The sequence below is a fragment of the Rhincodon typus genome, chromosome 9, assembly GCF_021869965.1.
Source record: "Rhincodon typus isolate 14 chromosome 9, sRhiTyp1.1, whole genome shotgun sequence".
Lineage (NCBI taxonomy): Eukaryota > Metazoa > Chordata > Chondrichthyes > Orectolobiformes > Rhincodontidae > Rhincodon > Rhincodon typus.
In genome coordinates, this window is record NC_063340.1 from 46670934 (window position 1) to 46695236 (window position 24303).

The 24303-nt window shown below is 39.9% G+C and overlaps 1 protein-coding gene across 3 annotated transcripts in view; it reads left to right on the plus strand.

Annotated features, from left to right (window-relative positions):
• Positions 1 to 24303, plus strand: part of nrxn1a (neurexin 1a) — a 1567205-nt gene that overhangs the window by 182405 nt on the left and 1360497 nt on the right. The window lies entirely within an intron of this gene.

The following is a 24303-nucleotide window of genomic DNA, read 5'->3' on the forward strand; positions in this document are numbered from 1 at the left end:
GAGAGTGAATGGCTGTTAATGGGGACTGTCAGTGGCTAGTTAGTTAATTTTTCCATAATCTGCCACTGTGGAATTGAAGGGAGATATACAAGAGAAATAGAATTGTTTGCATTTCCTTTCAAAACTATCATATAGCCACAGAGTTAAATAAAAACCGAGCAAACATGACTAAATAACCCTGTTATCTGAAATAAAAACAGAAATTGCTGGAAAGAAAGTCATCAGGTCTGGCAGCATCTGCAGAAATAAAGCAGAATTAACCTTTCAGGTCCAGTGACCCTTGTTCAGAACTGATTGTAGCTCGGAAAATGTTGATATATATCAAAAGAAGAGGTGGGGGAAAGGAATAAACAGTAGGTGAAGGTGGAGCCCAGAGGGAGAGAAAAATAGTTGGGCGGATAAAAGTAGTAAGTAATGGTCAGCATAGAAGAATGAAGAGATGCTAATGGGGACCATTAGTGGCTGACAATGGATTGTTTGTGGTAACAGCCCATGTGATGACAAGACCTGGTGTGTGAAGGTCAGGGTAAGGACATGGGAGAAGGTGCTCGAACCCTGAAATTCGATATTGAGTCCAAAAGGGGAAAGTGAGGTGCTGTTTTTCCAGCTTGCGCTGAGCTTCGCTGGAGCACTGCAGCAAGCCTGAAACAGAGACGTTGGCCAGGGAACATGGTGGTGTGTTGAGATAGCTCAGGGTTATTTTTGCAGACAGCACATAGGTGCTCTGAAAAGCAGTTGCCCAGTATAGAGGAGAACACATTATCAGCAGTGAATACAGTAGACTAGACTGAGTGAAGTGCAGGTAAATTATGCTTCACCTGGAAGATGTGTTTGGGGCCTTGGATAGTGAGGGGTAAGGAAGTAAACAGGCATGTGTGCACCTCCTGTGATTGCATGGGAAGGTGCCGTGGGGGTGTGGGGAAGTGTTGGGAATAGAGGAGGAGTAGCCCAGGGTGCCCCAGATAAAATGATTCCTGAAGAAGGCAGACAACAGAGGGGAGGTGAGATAACAAGGTGTAAAGCTGGATGAGCACAGCAGACCAAGCAGCATCAGAGGAGCAGGAAAGCTGACATTTTGACAGCTAGACCCTTCTTCAGAAAATGTGTCTGGTGGTGGCATTCCACTAGGAGTGACAGAAGTGCAGATGACTGTGTTAGTTTCCATGCAACAGAACTCATCCCCCCTACTATTTAGTTTAAAGCCGTAACCACAACCCTCGTTATGCCATTCTCCAGGACTCTGCTCCCAGCATGATTCAGGTAGAACCTATTCCATTGGAGCAAGCCCCTCCTTCCCCAGTACTGGTGCTAATGTCCCATAAATTCCAACCAGTTTCTCCCACACCCATCTTTGAACCACACATTTACTTCTTTAATCTTGTTGACGCAGTGCCAATTTGCTTATGGGTCTAGTAATAATCTGGAGATGATTAGCCTTTCAGTTCTACTTTTTAGAAAAGCCCCGAGCTGCTCATATTCCCTCAGCAAGACCTCTTTCCTTTTTCCACCTATATCATTGGTACCTACCCGGACCATAAACACAGGATCTTGCCCATCCCACCCCAAGTTCGTCTGCAGTCCAGATGAGATATCCTGAACCCGGGCACCAGCCAGGCAACACTGTCTTTCGGACTCTCGATCCCGGCTACAAAGAACAGTGTTTATTCCCCTCACTATACTATCCCCAATTATACCTACATTTCTCTTTTCTACTCCCTCTCGAATGGCTCCCTGTGCCACAGTGCTACGGTCAGTTTACTCATCCTCCCTACAGCCCCCACTCTCATCCACCCTCACAGGGAACAAGTGTCAAACCTGTTTCACAAATCAAAGGTTAAGGCTCCTTCAGTACTACTTCCTGGACCTCTCTACCTGCCTTTCTGACAGTCCCACCCTTCTGTCCCTGGCTACTGGCTGAATTTGAAGTAGTTAATCTAAAGGGTGTGACTGCCTCCTGAAACACTGCATCCAGGTAACTCTCCCCCCGCGCGCACCCCCCCCCCCCCCCCACCCCCCCCCCCCTCTGTGTTGCAGTGTTTGAAGCTCAGACTCCAGCCCATCAACTCTAAGCTGGAATTTCTCAAACAACCAACACTTGCTCCAGATGTGTGGCTATGAACCACAATGGGGTCCACCAGTTCCCACATCCTGCAGGTACAACACGTTGTCCCACCCTGCATCTCTATTTTATTTACTTAGTTCCTAATTTGCTTTTTTTTTAAATCCTGCGGGTCTTTTATTTTGCAATCTGTAAATATTTCCCCTATTTACCTTCAACTTATAATAGATAGATTGGTATCTATTGCCAACAAATGAACTAACAGTTTTCCTGCAGTCTTGCTCTTTCTTTTATGCTGGGCCCATGATCCTGGGTTTCAGTTTATCCTGTAAAAAGACCTCACAAACTATAAGCCAAAATAGCAAGCAAAATGTACCTGTTCCCCCTATTCACCAAATTCCCAAGCTGTCTCCAAATTCCCCGAACCATAAAATAAAACTAAGGATTGCAGATACTGGAGATCAGAAGCGAAAACAGAAATTTCTGGAGAAACTCAGTAGGTCTGGCAGCGTTTATGGGAAGAAAGCAGAGTTAACCTTTAGATTCCAATGACTGTTCATCAGACTGATGACGTTAACTCTGATTTCTTCCTACGGATAGTGCCAGACCTGTTCAGTTTCTCCAGCAATTTCTGTTTTTGTCCCTGAACTATATCTTGGGCTGTATCTCATTCTGGATTCAATCCTGGTGTTAAACAGTTGCAAGTAATTCATCGCAGCACAATTCATTTTCTGGAGCAAAGTACATTTGCTGCAGCAAAGTAGGCCATGTTAAAACAGGGTTTTGTTGCTAAAGATCTTTGTTTGCTGCTTTCAGGATGATCCCATACATCAGCAACTGATGGCACAAGACCAATAGAAAACATTTTTCCATGTTGAGTTGCAGTTTCATGACTTGTGTTCTGCTGAAATATTATTCTGCTCTTTCAATACTATATTGTGTGATTGAAATTGGTCAGAAAAACAGGGTATTGATCCCAGTACAAATCAATATGCACAGTCATCCACAATTAGTATGGCTTTCTCAAGAACCGGATTGAATTGAGTGAAGTAAGTCAGGAACATAAATGGTTACTGACCTCAATGACAAACTGCTGAAATGTACTCTATTGACTACCTTCAAAATTCATTCTATTCACCACCAACACAACAATGGTAACTGCTTATACATCTACAAGATGTACTTCAGTAATGCAGCAAGTTTCTGTTGACAGCACCTTCCAAATCCCTGACCTCAGCAGGCTGTGAGGTACATGAGAATGTCATCAATGCAAGTTTCCCTTGAACCCACTCACTATCTTGACATGGAACTGTAATGCTGTTCCTTCACTTGTTGATGGGCTAAAATTCTGGAACTCCCTTTCTAATAGCAGCGTGTGTGTCACAAAGACCAAAGACACCCCAAAGACTGCAGTGCTTCAAGAGGACAGCTCACCACCACTGTCTCTGGGGCAGTTTAGGGTGGGGAATAAGTGCTAGCCAAGCCAATGAAGTCTACATCTCCAGATAAATGAGTTAAAAAGAAATAGCTCTTCTGAGCATCCACTTTCGCAGTTTGACAAGCAATTCCAAATTCATGTAAGGCTCATCATCTGTCTTGGACTTCACCCATTTTCATCCTGTACTTCCATGCTGCCAGATCTTCCAAAGGCATGGAAGCAGCTTATGCAGTTCCAGTTGGCACCTTTGATGAATGAGAAGAGCAGCAAAAATGTTAGCACAAGCTTTTGTAAGACCAACATCAGTTGTCTACTTGACATGGTGTTCAGGCAGAGGAGCAGTATTCTTCATTTGTTTGAGCACCGGTATGTCAAGAAGCACCAGTTTTCCTTTCAGGAAATCATTGATATCAGCAGCTGCTTGGAACATGGCTACCTTTCCATGTGACCTCCAGAGTGCCAGTGGCTGCTGAGATGCCACTAACCAGCTGCCAGTGCTTAATACCGCCCCAATCCTCATTCACTGGCAACATCGCCACTCTGCATTTCTGCTTCTAACTAATGTTTCTTGTTGCCTTCAGCAACCGAGGAAGTAATGAGTTACAATTGTTAGAAATAGTTTGCATTTACACGAGGGAAAGACAACATTTGTGGAAGCTATATGTAATGCATACGTACGAGGGGATCAGTGAATGTGAATCAGTATTTGTGTTGGGTTTTTTGAAAGGGTCATTATTGGAGACAAGAATGAGTAGAGCTGCAAGTTGTCTTGTTCTGAATGGTATGCAGGAGAATGCAGGGTATGTGAATATAGCTGTTGAGACCGATATTGCAATACATCTGCTTGTGCTGCGTCAGATGCGGTATCAGCATCAGAGACCAGTATCTGTCTTTGCTTATTTGGGTGGCACCAGCATGACCTGCTCATGTTGTGGTCCTGATAAAGAAAGTTTTCAAATGGAAATAATCTAAAGATGGTTCTTGAAAACTTGAAGTGATTGGGCTGTGACTGTTTCCTTTGGCTTCTTATTCCATTCTGGGATTGTCCTTGGGGGAGAAAGGATGGTTGAAAGATTCTTGGAAACAGATAGTCTTTATAGTTTGTATTGGTGACCACCTTGTGTTTTGTCATTGCCAGAAGGGGCCAGGTTTTTGATTCTGTTAATTCCCACAACCCCATTCCACATTTTATAAAACATGGTTAGCCTGTTTTTCCTTTGCTTTTGTGATTCCTAATCCAAATTTTTGATCAAGCATTTTAACATTGGTCTACTTCACCTTTCCTGCCCTCCTGAGGCCTTGGATCCTCTGAACACATTTTCTCCTAAGCTGAAGGAACCACACTCCTGCTCTGGCTACCTTAGTCACTTCAGTGCACACCTGTTTTATTGGGAAGGTTATAGTCTTCCTTTTGGTTCTTGAGAAAGATGGTCTTACTTAAGTCTCTCAGATCCCACTGTAGGACCCCCAGTTAAAAGTGACACCCCCCAGCCAACAGCCTTCCTAGGCCTCCTTTCTATACAGTGATTGCTACATACTTAGAAATCTGAGGTGGATGAATCATTGTAACTCCTACTGTGGTCCTTTTAATTAGAGTTCCTTTGACCTGTATCGTGCACAGCAGCTGGTGGAATTTCAATTCAGTAAGTGAAACCTACAATTGAAAGCCAGCCTGAGCAATGAGCCTAACATTAATTGGTGTGAAAATGCACTTGTTCATTAAAACCCTTCGTTAATGTGCTGTCTTAACCTGGTCTGGCCAGTGCGTGACTCCAGACCCATAGCACAGTGATTGACTCTCAACTACCTTCAGAAATGACTGAGAAAATCACTCAATTCAAGGGCAGAGAATGGGTAACAAATCCTGGCCTTGCCAGCAACACGTATATCCCAAGAATGAATAAAGGAAAAATGTCTCAAACTCCCTCACCAATTTATCAGGGAACCAGAAGTAGCTCAGTTAAAGAGTCACAGCAGAGCCCACTCTTCCATCATTTACATTCCTCACCTCACAATTTAAATGAATTTTGAATCTTCCACCCTTGTGTCAGATTTCAGTGAGATAGATCACGCATTTTCTTCTGACTTGATAAAAAGAGCGTCACAATAAGAGGAACACACGGAGTAATGAAGTCACTTCATAGATGTTTAAAGAGCATTTTATTTATCAGCTAATACACATGGTGATAATTGTCATTTGTTGTTCCTGAATTCAAGGATGATGTCGACTCAAGGTCAGGAGTTTATTCATTACTTTTCACGAACTTTTAAAAAACAAAATCCCCTTTCACTGCAGGGCAGTGAAAGTGTTCAAACATCCAAACACTTTCAAGTATCAATTGCAGAAACTGCATAAACTTGAAACCCATTTACACTATGTAAGTTAAGAGGTCAGAGACCAGCAAATGATGGTTTCCTCAGGGTTCAGTTGTTCCAATAGTCTGGTGGATTTTTGATCTCATGAAAACCTTATTATGCATTCTTGACTGAAAGCATAGCCTGCAATGGTTTACAACATCTCTGATATACATGAACCACAACTCTTTGAACAGATGGCCTCTCTTCATGAAAATTGAAGAAGAATATGAAAATTAGTACCTTAGTGGATGTAATAAAGCTTGTTCAGTATATCAGCTATATCTTGTAGTTTTTGTTTTATTCTGCTGATAACATTTAGGTCATGTCTCACTCTGAAGTAGAACGACAACAGATATCTGACTTATTTAATGAAGCCTATAAGAGGATGGGATACACCCTGAATACTCAGACCAAATTCTTTCCCCAGTCCAGTTAAATTTATTGTATCCATATGTCTTTGATTAAGATTCATGATGAAGTGTTAGAGACTTTCCTTCATTTCCCATATCTTGGAAGCTATCAATCCCACAAAGAGATGCTGAAAAGGTGCACCACAAGATCCAATATGCTAGTTCAGCTGATGTTAAATAATATACTTGAGTTTTTGTAATAGCCAACTTGTCACTGAGCACATGCCCAAACTGACAAAAATGGTGATCCACCATTAAAAATGGTGTCAAGGTCTTTGGATCACTAAGTGAAAGAATCACTACTGAAAGAATAGGAGAGCAATGGGAAGAAACCACTGGAAGATGCACAATGTGAATCAGTTTCTCACCGCTGAGGTTTGAGATTGAGTTGTTTCTGGATGATAAAGGATAGATGCCAATTATCAGTAGGAAGTTAAGCAATATATAGGAATAGGTGGAATCTAGTCTATTTGAATCAATTATTTTATTGGAGTTTTAAAGGTCATGGGCTGATTTTTGCCAGAAATTGGCTACATGTCAGTTTTATCAAATTTTGTGAAGAGTTTTTCTCCATGAGGTGTCACAAATGGTGCTGAAAATTGTGCAGCCATCAGCGAATTTTCCCACTATTGACATTATGATGGAGGAAAGGTCATTTATGAAACATCTGAAGATGGTTGGGCCGAGGTTAGTCCCATGCAGAACTCCTGCAGAGATGTCCCGGAGCTGATGAAGTATCAGCATTTAAATATTAAATCAGTCTTTTGTAACATGCATTATCTCACATATGAATTACTTTTTTGATTGAAAATTCACACACAGGATGTGGTCATTCATGGCTGGGCCAGTATTTATTCCTAGGTGCTCTTGACAAGGTGGTAGTGAGCTGCTTTCTTGACCAGCTGCAGTCCATTTGGTGAAGGTAGACCCACGAGGCCATTAGAGAGGAAGTTCCAGGAAGGAATGGTGATATTTTTACAAGTTAGGATGGTAAGTGGCTTGAAGAAGAACTTGCACTGGTGGTGTTTCCATGTATCTGCTCTTGTCTTTCTAAATTGTAGTGGTCATGGGTTTGGAAGATGCTACCTAAGGAGCATTGGTGCATTTTGTAGATGATGCACACTCTTTCTACTGAGCTTTGGTGGTGGACGAGTTGTGAATGGTGCTGAACATTATGGAGTCATCAGTGAAACTTGCCATTTCTGACCTTAGGATGGAAGTAAGTTCATTGATGAAACAGCTGAATGTGGTTGGGCAAAGGAGACTACCCAGAGGAACTCCTGCTGAGATGTCCTGGAGCTGAGATGACTGACCTCCAATAACTACAACCATCTGCCAGATATGACTCCAACGAATTGAGTTTCTGCCCTGCTTCCTACTGACTTCAGTTTTGTTAGAATTCCTTGATGTTATACTCGGTCAAATGTGGCCTGATGTCAAGGCCTGCCACTTTCACCCAACCTCTGGAATGCACCTCTTTTGTTCTTGTTTGAATCAAGTCCATAACAAAGTCAGGAGCTGAATTTTCCTGGAGGAACACAAACTGGGCACCAGTGAGCAGATTATTGCTAAGCAGGTGTTACTTGATAGCGTCTAATACTTTACTGATTATTAAATATAGACTGATGGGGCAGTATTTGGCTGGGATGGATTTGTCCTGTACATGAAAAATAGGACATAGCTGGGCAATCTTTTGTCGGGTAGATGTCAATGTTGTAGCTGCACTGGAACAGATCAATTAGGGACACAGCAAGTTCTGGAACACAGATCTTCTGTCCTACTGTTGGAATGTCATCAGACCCCATAGCCATTGAAATATTGAGTTTCTCAAACTGTTTCTTGATATCACATGGAGTGAATCAAATTAACTTGGAAACTGGCACCTGTGATTCTGGGGACCTGTGGAGGGGGCTGCGTTAGATGATCCACTTGGCATGTCTGGCTGAACATTTTACAGCAATTTCCCATAATGCTGGGTAGATGCCAGTGTTGGAGCTTTCCTGGAACAGCTTGGCTAGGGATATAGCATGTTCTGGCGCACACGTCTTAAGTAATAGTGCTGAAATGTTGTCAGGGTCCATCGCCTTTGCAGTATCCAGTACCCAAGCCCCATTTCTTGATAATATGTCTAGTGAATCAAGTTAACTGAAGACTGGTACCTATAACACTGGGATCCTCTGGAGGAGGTCAGTTGGATCATCCACTCAGCACTTCTGGCTGAACATTGTTTTGAATCCTTCAGGTATATCTTTTGCAATGATATGCTAGGCTCCCTCATCATTGAGGATGGTGATTTTCATGGAGCCTTATCCTCCAGTGAGGTGTTTAATTGCCCACCACCGTTCATGACTAAATGTGGCAGGCCTACAGTTCTTAGATCTGTTTTTTAGGTCATTTATTGTAGAATCCATTGCGTGTCTTTATCACCTCCTACTTAAGCTGTTTGGCACACAAATAGTCCTGCTTTCTGGCTTCACCAGACTGACACTACATTTTTAGGTATGCCTGGTGCTCTTCCTGGCATGCCTTTCTGCACTCTTTGATTTTAAGAAATATTTATCTCCATTATTTAGTGTATATCATTTATTTGAGTTTAGCCATGGAATTTTAATAGTCGCAAATTGTATTTAGATATTTATGTTGGTGAAACTTAACAGGATTATACATTAATGTTGTGCAATTTAACATGTTTTTTATTACTGTGCTATAATTTAGATTTGGGCATGTGTTATCTCTGAAAAATAAAGATAAATAAACAATTCTGATTCAATATAAATTATTTTAATTGACCTTTTAAATGAAACTACAATGTTTTGAAGATGAAAGATCTGCTTGCTTATTTCAAGCAGTCTGTGCAAGGAAATGGAACTAGGGGTAACATTTTAAGAATAAGAAGGGTTCCTTTTAAGACAGAGGTGAGGAATTTTTTTTTGCCTTCAGTAATTTATTAGTCTGTGGAATTCCGTTTGCCAGAAAATGGTGAAGACTATGTCATTGAACTTATTCAAAGAACCATGAGGTAGATATTTGATAGACCCAGTCTATGGGTGACAGATAATAAAGTGGGATTTGTTCCATAGATGGCAGAGCAGGCTAAAAAGACTGAATGGTCGAAACCTGTTCCTCAATCCTCTCTTCATGTGTTTTCTTTTCTTAGTTTCATTGTTCTGCACAATGAAGAAAGCTAAATTTGTACAATTGAATTTTTTAAACCATGCTTATATTGTGAAGTATATTGTCTCAGTCTAAGATATATTTTGATCAATCTGATGAAGGATATTAATGCCAATGTAGATGTCTGCATTATTCATATATTCTTAGGTAGACTTTTCCTGAATACTTCAGCTTTTTGTGCTTTTTTTGGCCCTAGCTTACTAAAAGTAAAGCTGGTAATAGGATAGTTAAGACAATGGTGGGTGTCTACCAACAGTATATCTCCTCAAACCATGACATTGGATAATTGGGAACTAAATGGACAATATACAAGAAAAAAAATGAATTAGAGTGGGTAAGTGGAAAGAGAAATAAAGACAGGGAATAAATGATTAGATTAAGAGAGAGTGAAATTAGTGACAAATTGAACAAAGAAAATAGTAAATTATCTGAACAACAATTTTCAACCTTAGCAAATGAGACTCGACAGTTTAAATTGTTAGCTTTCTGAACCAAAGAGATTCATTGGCAGTCACAAGCAATTATTCTATCATTTAAGAAATACCATTAATTACTAATATCATGCACTATTAATTGCCAGACTTAATTTTTTTTTTGTGGTGAGTTTAATCAGTAATTCTGGTGAAAATTGTCAAGTTCTCAAAAATAACAGGTTGAGTTAAGGTGAGACTTCATTGGTGCAAAACAAATGTTAGAACTTTGTGCAGTGACCTGCAAGTTCTTGAGATTCTCAAGTCAAGGCAAATCCATTGATCACCTGAGCTTGCTGCCTGATTGCACTTCAATAACATTTGCGTTGTTCTCATATCCTGTATTTCTTCAAGTCCTATCTCACTGCTACTTAAAGAGAATGTACAGTAGGTGTTTCACTTGCTTGAAGTTTGAGAAAAGCATTATTATAATTGTGACTATACTTCAGTGATAGCCCGAAGTCATGAGAAATATTGTAATTTCTTTTTCTTTCTTCCTTCATCTTTCTCAATTCTCTTCTCAATATAAATTCCATCTTTTTTCCTTTGTTATTTTTTCTTTTTATTTTCTTTTCTTCTTTCCATTCCTTACTTCCCTTTGTAAATTTATTGCACAACCAAATAGTTGTTAAAATAGAAGAAAGATACGCAAGAGTAGATTTTACATCAGGTTTTTGCCCAAAACCCAGGCAAATGGGAGATGAAAATGGAATGGGAATTCTTTTAAAACCACCAAATTTTATGGGATCGTTTCTAGCCAGTAGTTGCAGTTACCAATGTTTGGATGAGGCAGTAATCAGGGATCTGCATTTCCATCATTTGTGCTCTGTTGGTGCTCAATAATAATCATGGTCACATAAAATGCTATTTCCAGGATTGCTTAGCACTTGGTGAATGACAAAACATACTTCAAAGACCCAAGCACAGAAACTTGACTGCTTCACAGAACATTAATTTCCTCACTGAACTTGTGTTTTGTTTTGCTCCTTATAACCACATTGCACTCAGCATGTCTGCTATTTACTGCAAGTCTGCCCTCCCTCACACCTCAGATAAGCTCCCCCAAGTTTGCAGTTTGGGTCTCACCTCTGCTTTCTCTTTCTGGAAGAGGACGGAGGGACAGCACCAAAGGTTGGAATGACAGTGTAGGCACACACCCTCCACTTGCCAATGCCATGGAAAATTGATGTGCTGGCATTTCTATTTGCCCAAAAATCAGAAGCATGGCCATAAAGGAATGCGCAGACAACTCTTTGACCACATTCATGAGATAATTGTACAGCGCATGTTGTCTTAGTTATTACACCAATATAATAATGATATGGGTGAAATTATCCAGTGATTTCATACGGAGAAAACTTGTAGCTAATAATGAGGAGACATCTTAATCACATTTTGAATGTCAGCTCCATGGTTAAAAGATTACTTTGCCAAACCAGTGGCATAGTCTTAAGGTAATTAATTGAAGTGAAGTTCATTGCATTTTTGTGGTAATTATACTCAGTTATTTGCCGTGCGTTTTGGATATTTAAGGTTAAAAATGAAATGTTTGTATTTGATGTTTCTTTTCAGGAATCAAAAAATGATGTGCTGTATGCTTCAAAACGATAGATTTTATGTGGTGTATTGCATTTGGATCAGAACTCTTGAGCTACCTTATGAAATTGCCATGGCAACAATGCAGTGCTGTGTGGAGCATTCAATTCTCTTGATCATACTGCTCTATGAGTTCAAGACTAAATATTAATATAACGCAAGTAATTTAGATGCATCAAGTGAATTAATTCTGAACTATAAAACTAAGCACAGTTTAATGCTGAAATTCGTAAATATGCTCATATATGTATTTTTTTAAAAGAGCGAAAGCTCAAAATTCACTTTGCAGCAAACAATGATATAATTTCCTATCAGTTCTTTATAAGACAGTGACCACATTCAAAATCACTGGAAATCATTTATTTCATTTTTACTCAGAATAAAAAAGAAGCTGTAAATTTTGACTAGATACTATATACAGAAACCAAATTTTGACATAAACTGTTAACATCTGTTTATTTTTCTGATCAGACTGTAGGTGTCCCAGAGGAAAAAGGAAATTTGCCTTTCACCAGTGGTCTGAATTGTTCAATTGGCTGATTTTCACATTCCACATTGTGCACCAAAAATGAAGCTAAATATATTCACAAATCAAGAAAACACAACTCCTCAATTTATGGCTTCAAATAAAAGACATTTTAAGATTTCACGATTTACATGCAGCAATAAAGAATTCAGTGATATATAGAATCTTATCTTGATTATATATGTGTACATCAGTGATGTGGTAGAGCTGCAAGGGAGATAATTTAGAAATCTTTGCTACAGAAAATAGGAGCTGGGATTTTACTAGCTCTCTGGAGACAGGCCTTTGAAGTGGGAGGAATGGTAAACAGGTATCAGGGCAGAATTTCAACCTCTTCCTCCCACTTTGGAATATTTCCCAGGCTGGGAATGGTAAGTATTCTGCTGCCCATCACCTGTTAATAGTTATTTTATGCCTCTGTTGGCATTTTGTGAATGGAAACAGCCCTTTCATTTGAGGAGCAGCTCAGACAGGTGACCAACATTCTAAGGTAGACAACAACCCCAGATGTGGCCTTTGGCTATCCCATCATTCACCTGCAGGATCTAAGGAGTGCCAACAAAATTCTGACCAGGGCGTTATATATATAACCTTTTTGAAATCAGATTTAAAAATAAAACAAGAAGAACACAATATGTCTATGGATAAGGAAATACATTTTGTCGCCCTTTCTTTATCTATCCAAAAAGTCATTATATTTGCTTTTATTGCTGTACCAAATTGTTTCTTGACAAATTTCAGAATTTTTGGTGATGTTCACACTTTCTTTTGATACTCAATTCATCTACCCCACCGTTATGTAGTTACAAATGTACAAACTCTGAGTTGGAGTAGACCGCTCTGCCCTTCAAGCCTGCTATAATAATCAATATGATAATGACTAAACTGATTACTCCACATTCCTGGGTCCCACTTCCCACTATGGACAGGACCAATTTCATCTATAAGATTCCCTGCAGAGACTGTGACAAACACTACATCGGACAAACAGGAAGGAAGTTAACAACAAGGGTACACGAACACCAATTGGCTACAAAAAGACACGACCAATACTCACTCATCTCTATCCACATGGATAAGGAGAACCACCAATTTGACTGGGACAACACCAAGATCCTGGGACAAGCAAAGCAGAGACAGGCACAGGATTTCCTATAAGCCTGGTACTTCACGAAGAAAGCCATCAACAAACACATAGAACTCGACCCCATGTACACTCCACTATGAGGGAAAACCAGAGGTGAGGTAATCCAGCTCAACGGACTCCAGAGTTTAAAAACCAGGCCTCTTCATCAAAGGCTGCAGTGATGATGTTACCCTGCAGGGTAATGAAACATCTGCAGAACAACGAACCAGCTCAGCGAGCCAACCAACCACAACACCCACAACCCGAGCTACGTATCTACTCCAAAACCTTAAAGAATCTATTACTTAAATAAAATTATTAAATAATTTCATGTCTTCTGAGGCAGAGGTCCAAAGTCACACAACCTTTGAAGAAATAAAAGTCTCCTTATCTCTGCCCTAAAAGGGAAACCCCTAATTTCAAAATAGTGCTGTCTAGTTCTGGACTCACCCACAAGAGCCAACATCCTTTCCACATTCACCATTTCAAGATCATTCAGGGTCATGTACACTTCATTCAAATCTAATTGTTCTTCTAAACTCAGTGGAAACAAGGCCAACCTGACCAACCAATCTTCAAAAGACAACACACTAATTCTAGGTATCAATCTAGTAAACCACCTCCAAAGCATTTCCATTCTTCCTTAAATAAGAAGTCCTGATACTTTCTGTATCTGCATACTAATCTTCTGTAGCTTATGGACTAGCTCACCCAAATCCCTTTATATCTCACCCAAATCCCTTTATATCTCGAAGGGTCTCCCCATTTGTAAAGTAGGCTGGTTTGTTATTCTTACCACCAAAAGCTGACAATTGCTTATCTTTCCACATTTACTCCATTTTCAAGATCTTTGCCCACTCTCAATAACCTATCCATATCTCTTTGTAGCCTCCTTGTGTTCATTACCCAACTTTCTTTCCTATCTATTTTGGAACTATTATGATCCCAGCTAATGTTATGACTGGAAAGTCAAAACCTAAACTGAAACTTGGCTAGAATATGTTTTGTTTTGGTTTTGATGACTTGGTTTCTCACTGAAACATAATGCAATGCTGCAGATTCTTCAAGTAATAAAACAAGTTTATTAACAATATAAATTAATATCGAATAGAATAAACAAAACTATCTACCTTTTGCACAAATTCAAAGGCTTTAAAGCACACAGTAAATATATAATCCTTTTAAACTCAAAACACCCCATTATAAATTGAAAAGAAAAAGAACAGCTTTTGCATAGTACCCAAAAAACACCTAGTATGGTACCCCAACATTCCACTTGTACAGTATTCACACCAGAATCTCTGTCACCTTGATAGACTATAATTACAAAGAGTTTCTTTCTTGAGCTATTAACACTCGATGTTAAACATATTCACCTTTAAGTAACCCCTTCAGGGTTTTATCCCAACACTTCTGCTCTAATTCCATAATTATTTTTAAGGTTGTTTCACTACGTTATTCTCTTATTAAGAGCAGTGGTCTACATAGGTAAAAATCAAGTATAAAAAAAAGTCTTTCTAGGCTATGGGTGTTTCCCTTAAGCTACAAAACAAACAAAGTCCAGAAATCTCTAACAAATTTTGAGGTCGTATTATTTAACTTGCTGTATTGCAAAACAATTTAAGGTTAATAAAAATCCATTTGTGGTTCACAAAAACCTATTAATTCTAAAGCTAGGTCTCAAAGACTATTTTAAAAGAAATTTCCATGGCTACAGAAATACTTACAAGCTAAATATTAACGTTATACATATAGAAAACTCACATTTTACTAAGTCAAGAAACAAAAACTCAAAATAAATGTTATTAGATACATATAAATCATACAGCGTGCTTCACAGCACCATCGGTAAATTTCACAACCATACCTTTGATCCCTTTATCCAAGTAATTTATATAAATTTCGAGAAATTTAGGTTCCAGCAGAGATCCCTGTGGCACTCTCTTGTAATTTCTTGCTGATTAGAAGGTTAACCATTTATGCATTCTTCTTTTCCTTTTAGCTAGCCATTCTTTCATCCATGCCAATATGTTACTCACTACACCATGAGCTATTATTTACTGCAATAATGTATTGACATGGCATCTTGTCAAAAGTCTTCTGGAAGTCTAGATATTTTGTGGTCCCCTTTTCTCAGCAATACATCTCCCCTCCCCAAAGAACTCCAATAAATTGGTTAAACGTGATTTCTCTTTCACAAAACTGTATTGACTTTGATAAATTACGTTGGCATTTTCTAAATGCTTTATTAAACTGTCTTTAGTAACGTCTTCCAACATTGTCTCGGATTCTCCAGCATCTGCAGTTCTTACTATCTCTTACCTATGAGTTATTCACCTTACTGGGCACCATTTCCTGCTTTCTGTCCCTTTATAAATATAGGAATTACATTTGCTGTTTTCCAATCTAATGGAACATTCTTAAATCTAATCCAACTTGGAAAATGAAAACCAATGTATCACATGTACTCACTAAATGCTCATTTTAAGATTCCAGGATGAAGCCCATCAAGACCCAGGAACTTATTAGTCTGCATTTTCAATTACTTATTAAGCAATTAATTACATGATCAATTATTAAATCAATTAATGTCTATTCTCACTATCACTTTCTGTATTAACTTAAACTGTAGAATCCAGCAAAAACTTTGCCACTTAACATAAATCACAGAATCATTAATTTCTTTCCTTTTGTTAGAGTCTCTTTAATAATTATAAGCTAAGTAATTACAGGTTGGTTAAAAATACTTTTTTTTCAACTTTATCATTTGAATACATTCATAAAGCCATTCCTGAGCAACCAATAACTCATAACTTTCCTTTGTTGTAATTGTTTGTATTTTTCAAACACTAGTGCCATTTTCATCCCCCTCTGCCCATTGTGTTCTTGTTAATAAATAGCAAGATATTCATGAAGTTATTTTTCATGTTGCTTAAGACTAAATATGATCAACATGGTGACATATCTGTCCTTTTACCAGATTCTGATGCAACCGTTCTGAAAAACAAGCAGTCGTGTGAAAATTTATCAGGTTAATCACAGAATTCATAATTATTAATATCAGTTTTGATATTTGTATTTCAAATTAGAGACAAGTTTTGCTGGTTACTTCTATGACGGGTTTTATTTTAAAGAAGAGAGTCCTTTAAAAAAACTGGAGTAGATCCAGGGTGAACCCTTGTTTTGTTGTATTTTATATCTTGCTGTCTTCCTACGTCGAGATAATGGTGTTTGCTTTTCTTTCTTCTTTAACGTAATAAACATCTGTTGTTGAATAAAATCTGCAGCCCCACGTCAGTGACTAACCACCACTTAAACTAACAAAACAAACCAAGAAAAGAACTATCAAGCCATATTTGATTCTGGAATCCGACGTATCAAATAGCACCATCAAATGGAACACAATATTTGCATTCTCGTAGTTAATTTCAACAATCCTAACATTTGCTTGTGGTAATAATTTGAGCTCTGGTAATAGACTTTGCTTATTCTTTGCTCTGATCACTGTAAATGACGAAAAAATACCTGGAACCTTGTCTTGCAACTGGCTTGTCTCTTAAGCTGATTCAGGCAAAGCTGTGACTTGCATGGAATTTCTTTCAACTCTCTGGAGGATTACAAAGTCCTTCTCCAGCAAAAGATTTAATGTAGCCTTTATCCATTAATACAGTTATGAACTTGGCCACATTGAGGAAATAGAGTTGGTCGTTTCCTTAGGCAAATTCTCCTTATATCTCTCTTCTATCTTACTCACTTCTCCTGGACTTATAGCAGTGTATACCTCTGGTCTCTTATTTGTAGTTAAAGTTACAAGTTGATCTGTGGCATTTTCCTTTTGAGTTCTATTTTTGCACTCAGTCTTACAAATCCCAATAAATAAGTGGGCTTCCCTCATAACTTCCAGCATTCTTGATGAATGTGTGCCCTTTGTTACAATGGAAATACCTCAGCTTCTGTTTCTCACCTCCATCCTTAGCACTTTCCTTTCTGATCTGAGGAGGGTTTTTGGGACATTCCATTCTTTACCTGCCACTCGCCTTCCTGCTACTCTCCCACTTTCAAATTTATAAGGATGACGGATAAAAGTTTTGAATTTATGAATCAGCTCATTACTGTTAACTAGCAGTTGCAACACTTTGGTTTTTAACATGGTTTCTTATGACAGAAGACAGTGAGATTTAAAACTGTTCCATGGAAATTTCTATAAAGACTTTGTATGAGGTTTCAACTTCTAATGCTTGTATCCATCTGTCAAAACTACTTTGCTTAACCCTCTTGAATTTAACATAGGTTTGGCCAGGCTGTTGCCTTCAATTCTGAAGCCTTTCCATATGTGCCTCAGGCACTAACTGATATGCAGTGAGTATCCATCATTTTTGCAGTGTCAAAACTCCAAGAAATCTTTTTGGACAATGAAGTGTATATCTGTGCTCCACCTGTCAATGTGCTATGATTGGGCAATTTCTAGTATTTTTTGGCCAATTCATTTGCCATGCTGTTTTCTGAAAGGATATAAAGCATGACTCCATATTTCTCTCCTCAAGTTTTGAAAGGGTCTGTCCAAGCTTTAGTGGTCTTTAAATCATGAGATTCATCCCAGCACAGCTTGCATCAGTACCCAAGGGCCCTTTTTCAGACCGCAGCATTTTGAACGTTCATTCTTTTTTTTCCCTTTTTGTTTTCTCTTTCCTTTTGTACTTCTAATACTCATTCTCTTATTTCCATTTCCTGTCTTTTAACTTCCCTCTGTATCTCCAGCTTTATCATTTTTCTTCTCATGCTTGAGCTGTTTTAACTGTAACTCAAGTTTAATTGATTCTAATGTTTCACTACCTGGAGTACTAGTCTCTCTTGTATTTCTGCTAGCCCTATATGCTGTATTAACCCTTTGATTATCTCTGCCTTCTTTGCTTTAGTAGCCACTTCTATTCCCGAATCATTTGCCAGTTCAGTTAACCTGGCTTCCATAATTTCTTTCTCAAGTATATCAGAGACTCTGTCATCTGCATGTAGTCGCTAGCATTTTCTTCAATTTTTTGTTACTTACTAATACCACACCCAAATCTTTGATGACTAATTTTCAAAATAATCCCAGACAAGCCCCCAGTCTCTTGTCATGACTTAGTTGGGAAGGGCCATGAACACTCGAGCCCGACTATTCCTAGGATTATCGCAAAGGTTAAAGGTTTAATCAAATTATCATAAAGTCCCTGTTTTTTTTCTGTCTGTTGGAAGCAAGTTCACAGAAAGCAGCGACCAGGTTTCAGAAATTTAGCAAGAAAGTATCATTTATTACACACAAATCAATTCTAACCGTGGACAATCAAAACTATGAATTATCAACATATAACTCTACAAGTTGAAATCCTAACTGTCTTCTAAACCCCGGCACATACATGAAGACAGATGCAGACAAACATTTATGGATGGATGAAAAAAAAATAGGAAAACACGGTACAATAACACCAGCCCATAATTTTCAATGAATTGTCCTTTTTGCTTCTACCTTTTAATCTCCTTGTTTCAAGATTCTGTCAGTTCTTTGCTAAAGATGTGGCCAGTTGGCACATTAATTATTCAGTCTTTCAGTCAGTGGTTGAAGGCAACAGCTTACAGCAAATGTGGGAGAAAATAGCTAGCTATCTGCCAGTTTTTAGTTGCTTCACTGCAAAGAGAGAGAGAGAAAATCTTGACTCTTTTTCAGTCTGGACGCATTCTGTCCACTTGCCAAGGAGCCAATCAGAGGCTTGTCAAGCTGATAATTCCTGGCCTCCTCAATTGGTCCATTGTCTCCGGGTGAAGCTTGCTGTGCATGCACACTAATTGTGCTGTGTATCTTAGACACCTTCCCCCAGTGCTTCAATAAGGCACCAGTGTACAAACAACACACAATGAGTTTCGGTAACTTGTTGTTCCTTCCACAGTCCTTAGTTTAAAGCAGTCCTTTTGCCATTTTTCAATCCAATCCAAAAAAAGATTTTTTTAAAGTTGTCTTTACGCCACACTGACATAAATGTATTTGCAAGTCTGTTCGTGTATCTTCAACACTTTGGTGGAAGCCTCGGAATAGGTCTCAGCGATCTAATGGGTAATTGAGACAAAAGAAAACATATTATTTTAAAGGAAGTTTAAATTGCTTTTTTTTTCATAAATTACCTCTGAAATTCCAGATATAATCAATTGATCATAGCACATGAAGTAACTTGACCGGAATCATTTAGAAATAGTGATACATTGACAAAGCATTGTGATTTTTAGTAATTGGTATTGTCTCTAATAACACAGCAATTTTTCAATTTGCAAACTAAGACATTTTGCAAATTAGCTTCGATTTATCTTTAACTAAGCAAGATTATATCCAACGTTATCAGCAATATTTATCTCAGTTTGCTATGATTGAAGGTCAGCAACAAATTCTGTGCCATTCTTTATGCAGGATTACAAAAATAAATAAATGATGTGACATGTAACATTGGCAATAAATTTAGCTCCATAGCATTGCTGGTTTATGTATTACTGGACCCTAGACTTCAAAAAGAATCACATGGATCTACCCCCCCCATTCTCCCTGTGGCTAGCACCAATCACCCTGATAGGAATGTTGTGAGTGAGCCATTCCATGCATGTACATGAATCATGATGTGTGTACAGAGAGTTATGTTAGTCATTTTGTAAAAGTAATCTAGTATTTGACCTGGTAATTTGAGTGTCGCAGATGCTGCTTGTGTCCTTTCTTAAACACATATAGTCAAAAATGAGAGACTACTCATTAATCCTACTTAAAACAATTACCATGGAACTTAGTCGGCATCACATTTAAAAGGCTGTTGCACTCCCTGTCACAAGTTGGCAGTCTCAAGCTACACTGTTTATTTGCAGACATTTGCCCTGGACATGATGGACTAGGGAAAATTTGCACCTTATTTTGTGAGATGGGACCTGGAGGATGATGTAAAGCAGAGACATCGTCTTTCCTGAAGACCAGCAGAAGAGCCCATGACACCAAACTCTGTCAACCTAGTCCATGGTGGCTATCTGAGTCAGTGTGATCTCCGTGGATCAAGGAAACATCTGCTCTTCCAGGACAAAAGCCCTGAATTACTACCTACAACCTCACACCCACTCAGTCTCTGCTTCAGCACCCATCTACCTCCAAGACACCTGCTCTACCACTCACATTTCTACACGTGACATCTTCCCTCACTTGCTGTTCCGTACCTTGCACTCATTACTCTGCTTGCCATCTGCACTGCCTACTCGCTCAGTCTCTTTGGGCACCTCACTGGAGTTCTCTCAATTGCACCGGTGCTAAACAGCTGTGCCACCCACTTACATCTCAATCAGTTCCTCTCTTTTTTTCTCATTACAGAAGAAAACAGCTTACAACAGGGCCAAAAGGGGCTGGGGTAGGTGGTGGGGTATTCATCTCTTCACCCACTATGAGGAGTGGGTCTTGGCGCTTGCAGGCGAAGACTGGTACCAGACATGTGGAGATCTGGAATTTAAGTAAGACACATATTTAATTGTTATGTTACTGTCCCTCCCCCTGTCCCCCACTACAAATTTATTGTTGACATGTCCATACTTCCAACCCTTGGCTTGTGACATTTTCTCTCTTTTGTCTCCAGCAGGTAACAATGGGATGCCCATGGTGGTTGTGGTTAAGAGGCCCATCCCAGAAGAAAACATCCTTCACCTCTGAGGAAGAGAGCATGGATTTCTCAGAGGAAGCACTGTCAAAGCTGCCTCCTGCATTCTTTGCCACCAGCTCAGACCCTGACACCTCAGTGTTGTGTAGATTTAGATTCAGGGGCTCCTGCTGGTGAGCACTTCGCTGTTTCATCTCTGCAACTGGCTGAGGAAGAAACTGCTCAGTTTGTTGGCACTTGGAGAACTGCACCTGCTTAGCCCCAAGTAGGAGAGAACTCCATGGTGTTAGCAATCGAAGACTTCATACAAATCCGCAAGCAGTCACAGGAACAGAGGGCAAGGTCGTCTGGGGCACTGAGCAACATCACAGTAAGGATTAGCACTGTGCTGCCTCAGACGTGCAATCAGCTGACTACCTTTGTAACCAGGTTGGCAGTTGCCATGGAGTGCCGGGGTCCAGCAGTCAGAGTCTACTAGATAACAGCACAGACTTGCATTCCATCATCCGAGCCATTTGTGCTCCACACCAACAACAAGATAACAGGTCGATAAGGGACCTTGACTTCAATGCAGGTGCCCTTTCTTCACATAGAGACAGGACCAGGCCAGTAGCCACCCAGGCATAAGAAGAATCATATGCAGGCCCTATCCTGATAAGCCCCTTCGTCTTTTACTGGACAGACCCCAGAACTGACCAAGGCCAACGCCTTTGAGTGACTTCGGCAAACTGCCGCAAATAATGAGTGACCAGATCCCCGACTGATATCTGTACAGCTCCTCAACTGTCTTCCCATGATTCCTCAAAAGGCCCGATCCCCCAGAATGCAGAGCTCCCATGACCCTGACTCCCCTAATCCAGCCATCTGGCTGTGCCCAAGGCTCTGTCAGTACCTGTCCTTGATGTACTACATCACAACCCCCTGACTGAAGGATGCGTCCATGGACTTGATTGAGGATGACTCTGCTTAGACTTTGAGAAATGGCCAATTGCTTGATGCACATGCAGTGTGTCTGGTGCTTATGCAGCAGGTACATGGTGCAGGAGTGGCATTGATGTAGCACAAGGCCATACAGCAACATGTCCACTCCATTGACTGATCACTGCTGACAATGATCACAATCAGCCTGGCTTTGTGTGACTGCACTAAGGAGCAAGAGAATAGAGAAGTACTGTGAGTCTTTAAGTTCTGAATGAGGGGACTAAGTGCAAAAAAGCTAGGCAAAACAGAAATGCTGTGCACATCGAAATAGGTGCAAAGTGCCCTGCAGACCATTCCATTGAAAGGTGCCTGTGTGCTTCAAAGTGCAGTATTGAAGTGCGGAACTGCATTGTGAATATACTGGAGTTGTGCATGTGAAATACATGCAATGTTGAACTGTGTGGGATGCAAATCCTGATCTCGAGCAATCTTGACATTATATTGGTTATTGGTTATAGTGGTCTCTGTGAAGCAGAAATAATCACTGGTGACCTTAAAACTGGCACCTACTATTCACAAGCCAATCCATGGTCCCAAAAGCTGCACAGGGCATGGAGCTGATTTCCCCTCACCTTGAATTGTGAGTAGTTGGCAACATGCTCTTCTATGCAATGTTGTCTTTTGTGGGTGCTGGGTTACTGGGGTGGGGAACAAGGTAACAGTAAATATACAGCACTTACAATTTCCTACTGTATTTGCAAGGCATGGTTTGGGCTGCAATTATCAGATTAAGATCCCTGTGTCAAAGGTCCAGAGAGCCAATCTGTAGCCCTCCCTGCTGATGTCCTATATGTTCCACCATAAGGGGGACCATGATTAACCATAATTTGTGCATGATGCAAGCAATTTTTGCTGACATTACTGAGGGGCTTCTTTATTTCTGGTATTCCTCATGCAGGTTCATTGGAACTGTGACCAATAGGTCCAGCCACAGCTGGGTTTATCATTGTTATGTACACAATGCTGCAAAAGTGCAGAGAAATTAACGAGGAACAAATCTGCCAGCAAGCCCTGGACCAGCAACAACACCTTGTGGCTACTGAACAGCCGCCACATGAAGTTGTCATGGTTGAAAGTCCTCTCAGAGCACAGAGGAAGTACAGGAGGCCTTGAGTGTATCATCCTCAATGCAGTTTCCTCCAGTTAAGTAAAGCGTAGCAGGGCTGGAGACTACATATGGCCTGGGACACTGTCACAGAACTGTGTGAACTGCTAGAGGGGGACTTTTGACCTGAAGGAGTTGGTGTTCATCCATCAAAGTGACAGCTGTGCTAAACATTAATGTGATTGGCTGCTTTCAAGGATCCATTGGGTAACTGTCTGGGATCTCAACTCACTGTCTCACTGTACAACATGTATCAAGACCGTTACCAATGCAATTTAATCCTGATCTCAGCACTGAATCTCATTTGGTACTAGTGTTGTAGCCCAGGCAGAATGTTTTACTAATATTGCTGGATCCTCGCGCATGCAGGGTACTATAGACTGTGCATATGTTGTGTTTAGTGTACCATATTCATCAATGTGTAAGTCATCTGTGATTATCGGTACTACATGTTGGAAATCTGTTAGGTAGCCTGGAAGCTGCCATGGTGTCTAAATCTTTGAGAACTTTATGTTCCTTCTGTGATTCAAGGGCCAGTGGTTTACGAAGATGATTACTGGGAAACAAGGACTACTCTCTGTAACCGTGACTCCATTATGCAGCCCCTTAAATGAGACTGAGTGGAGTGCAGCCCATTCTTTGACAAGACCACTGTGACACAGAAGAGGGCTTCTGAAGGTGGGGTTCCAATGCTTGAATAGGTCTGGTAGGGCTTTGCAGTACAGCACAGAGCATGCTGTATAAGTCTTGCATACAGCTCTGTGCACAAGTTGAGCAGGCAAAGAGTAGATGTGATGGAAGCTGAAGAGTTGGCAGAGCAGCTGTGTTCTTCCAAGAAAGAATATGAAGAAATTGAGCAGGAGGAATACCAACTTCTGCCTGTTGGATGTACAACAAGCCAAATGCTTAGTTCCAATCGATGTGAGCTAGGTGCAGTGATCATTCATTACTATAAATTTATTGATCAATGAAAGGCCAAAAACCCCTGTCAAATAAAGCAGCTTCTGTTTGATTTTTCTTCTGTTTTGCTGTTGCTAAATAATAGTGAAAATTGTCAAATATTTGAAGGCTTTCCAGTATATGATGCTGCTATGCTGAACAATGAGAAGATGTAACATTATGTTGGGCATTAGGGAAAAGTAACAGTCCTTTAGACAGGGGTACCATGATTGGATGGTGCTAAGGCTGGGTAACATGGTTCTGCTAGGTGCATTTAAAATGACTGTCGAGCACACAAATGTTTATGTAAAATATAAATACATTTACTAATGTGAACTTGCATTTGCAATGAAGCGTGAGCTGTGCCCCTGGAATGTTTTCTTTATCATTCCTCTCCCATTATATACACTGACTGGCAGAACGTGACCTTCTGCACAACTGGGCTTTAAAGACAATGCTGGCCAGCAAGTCC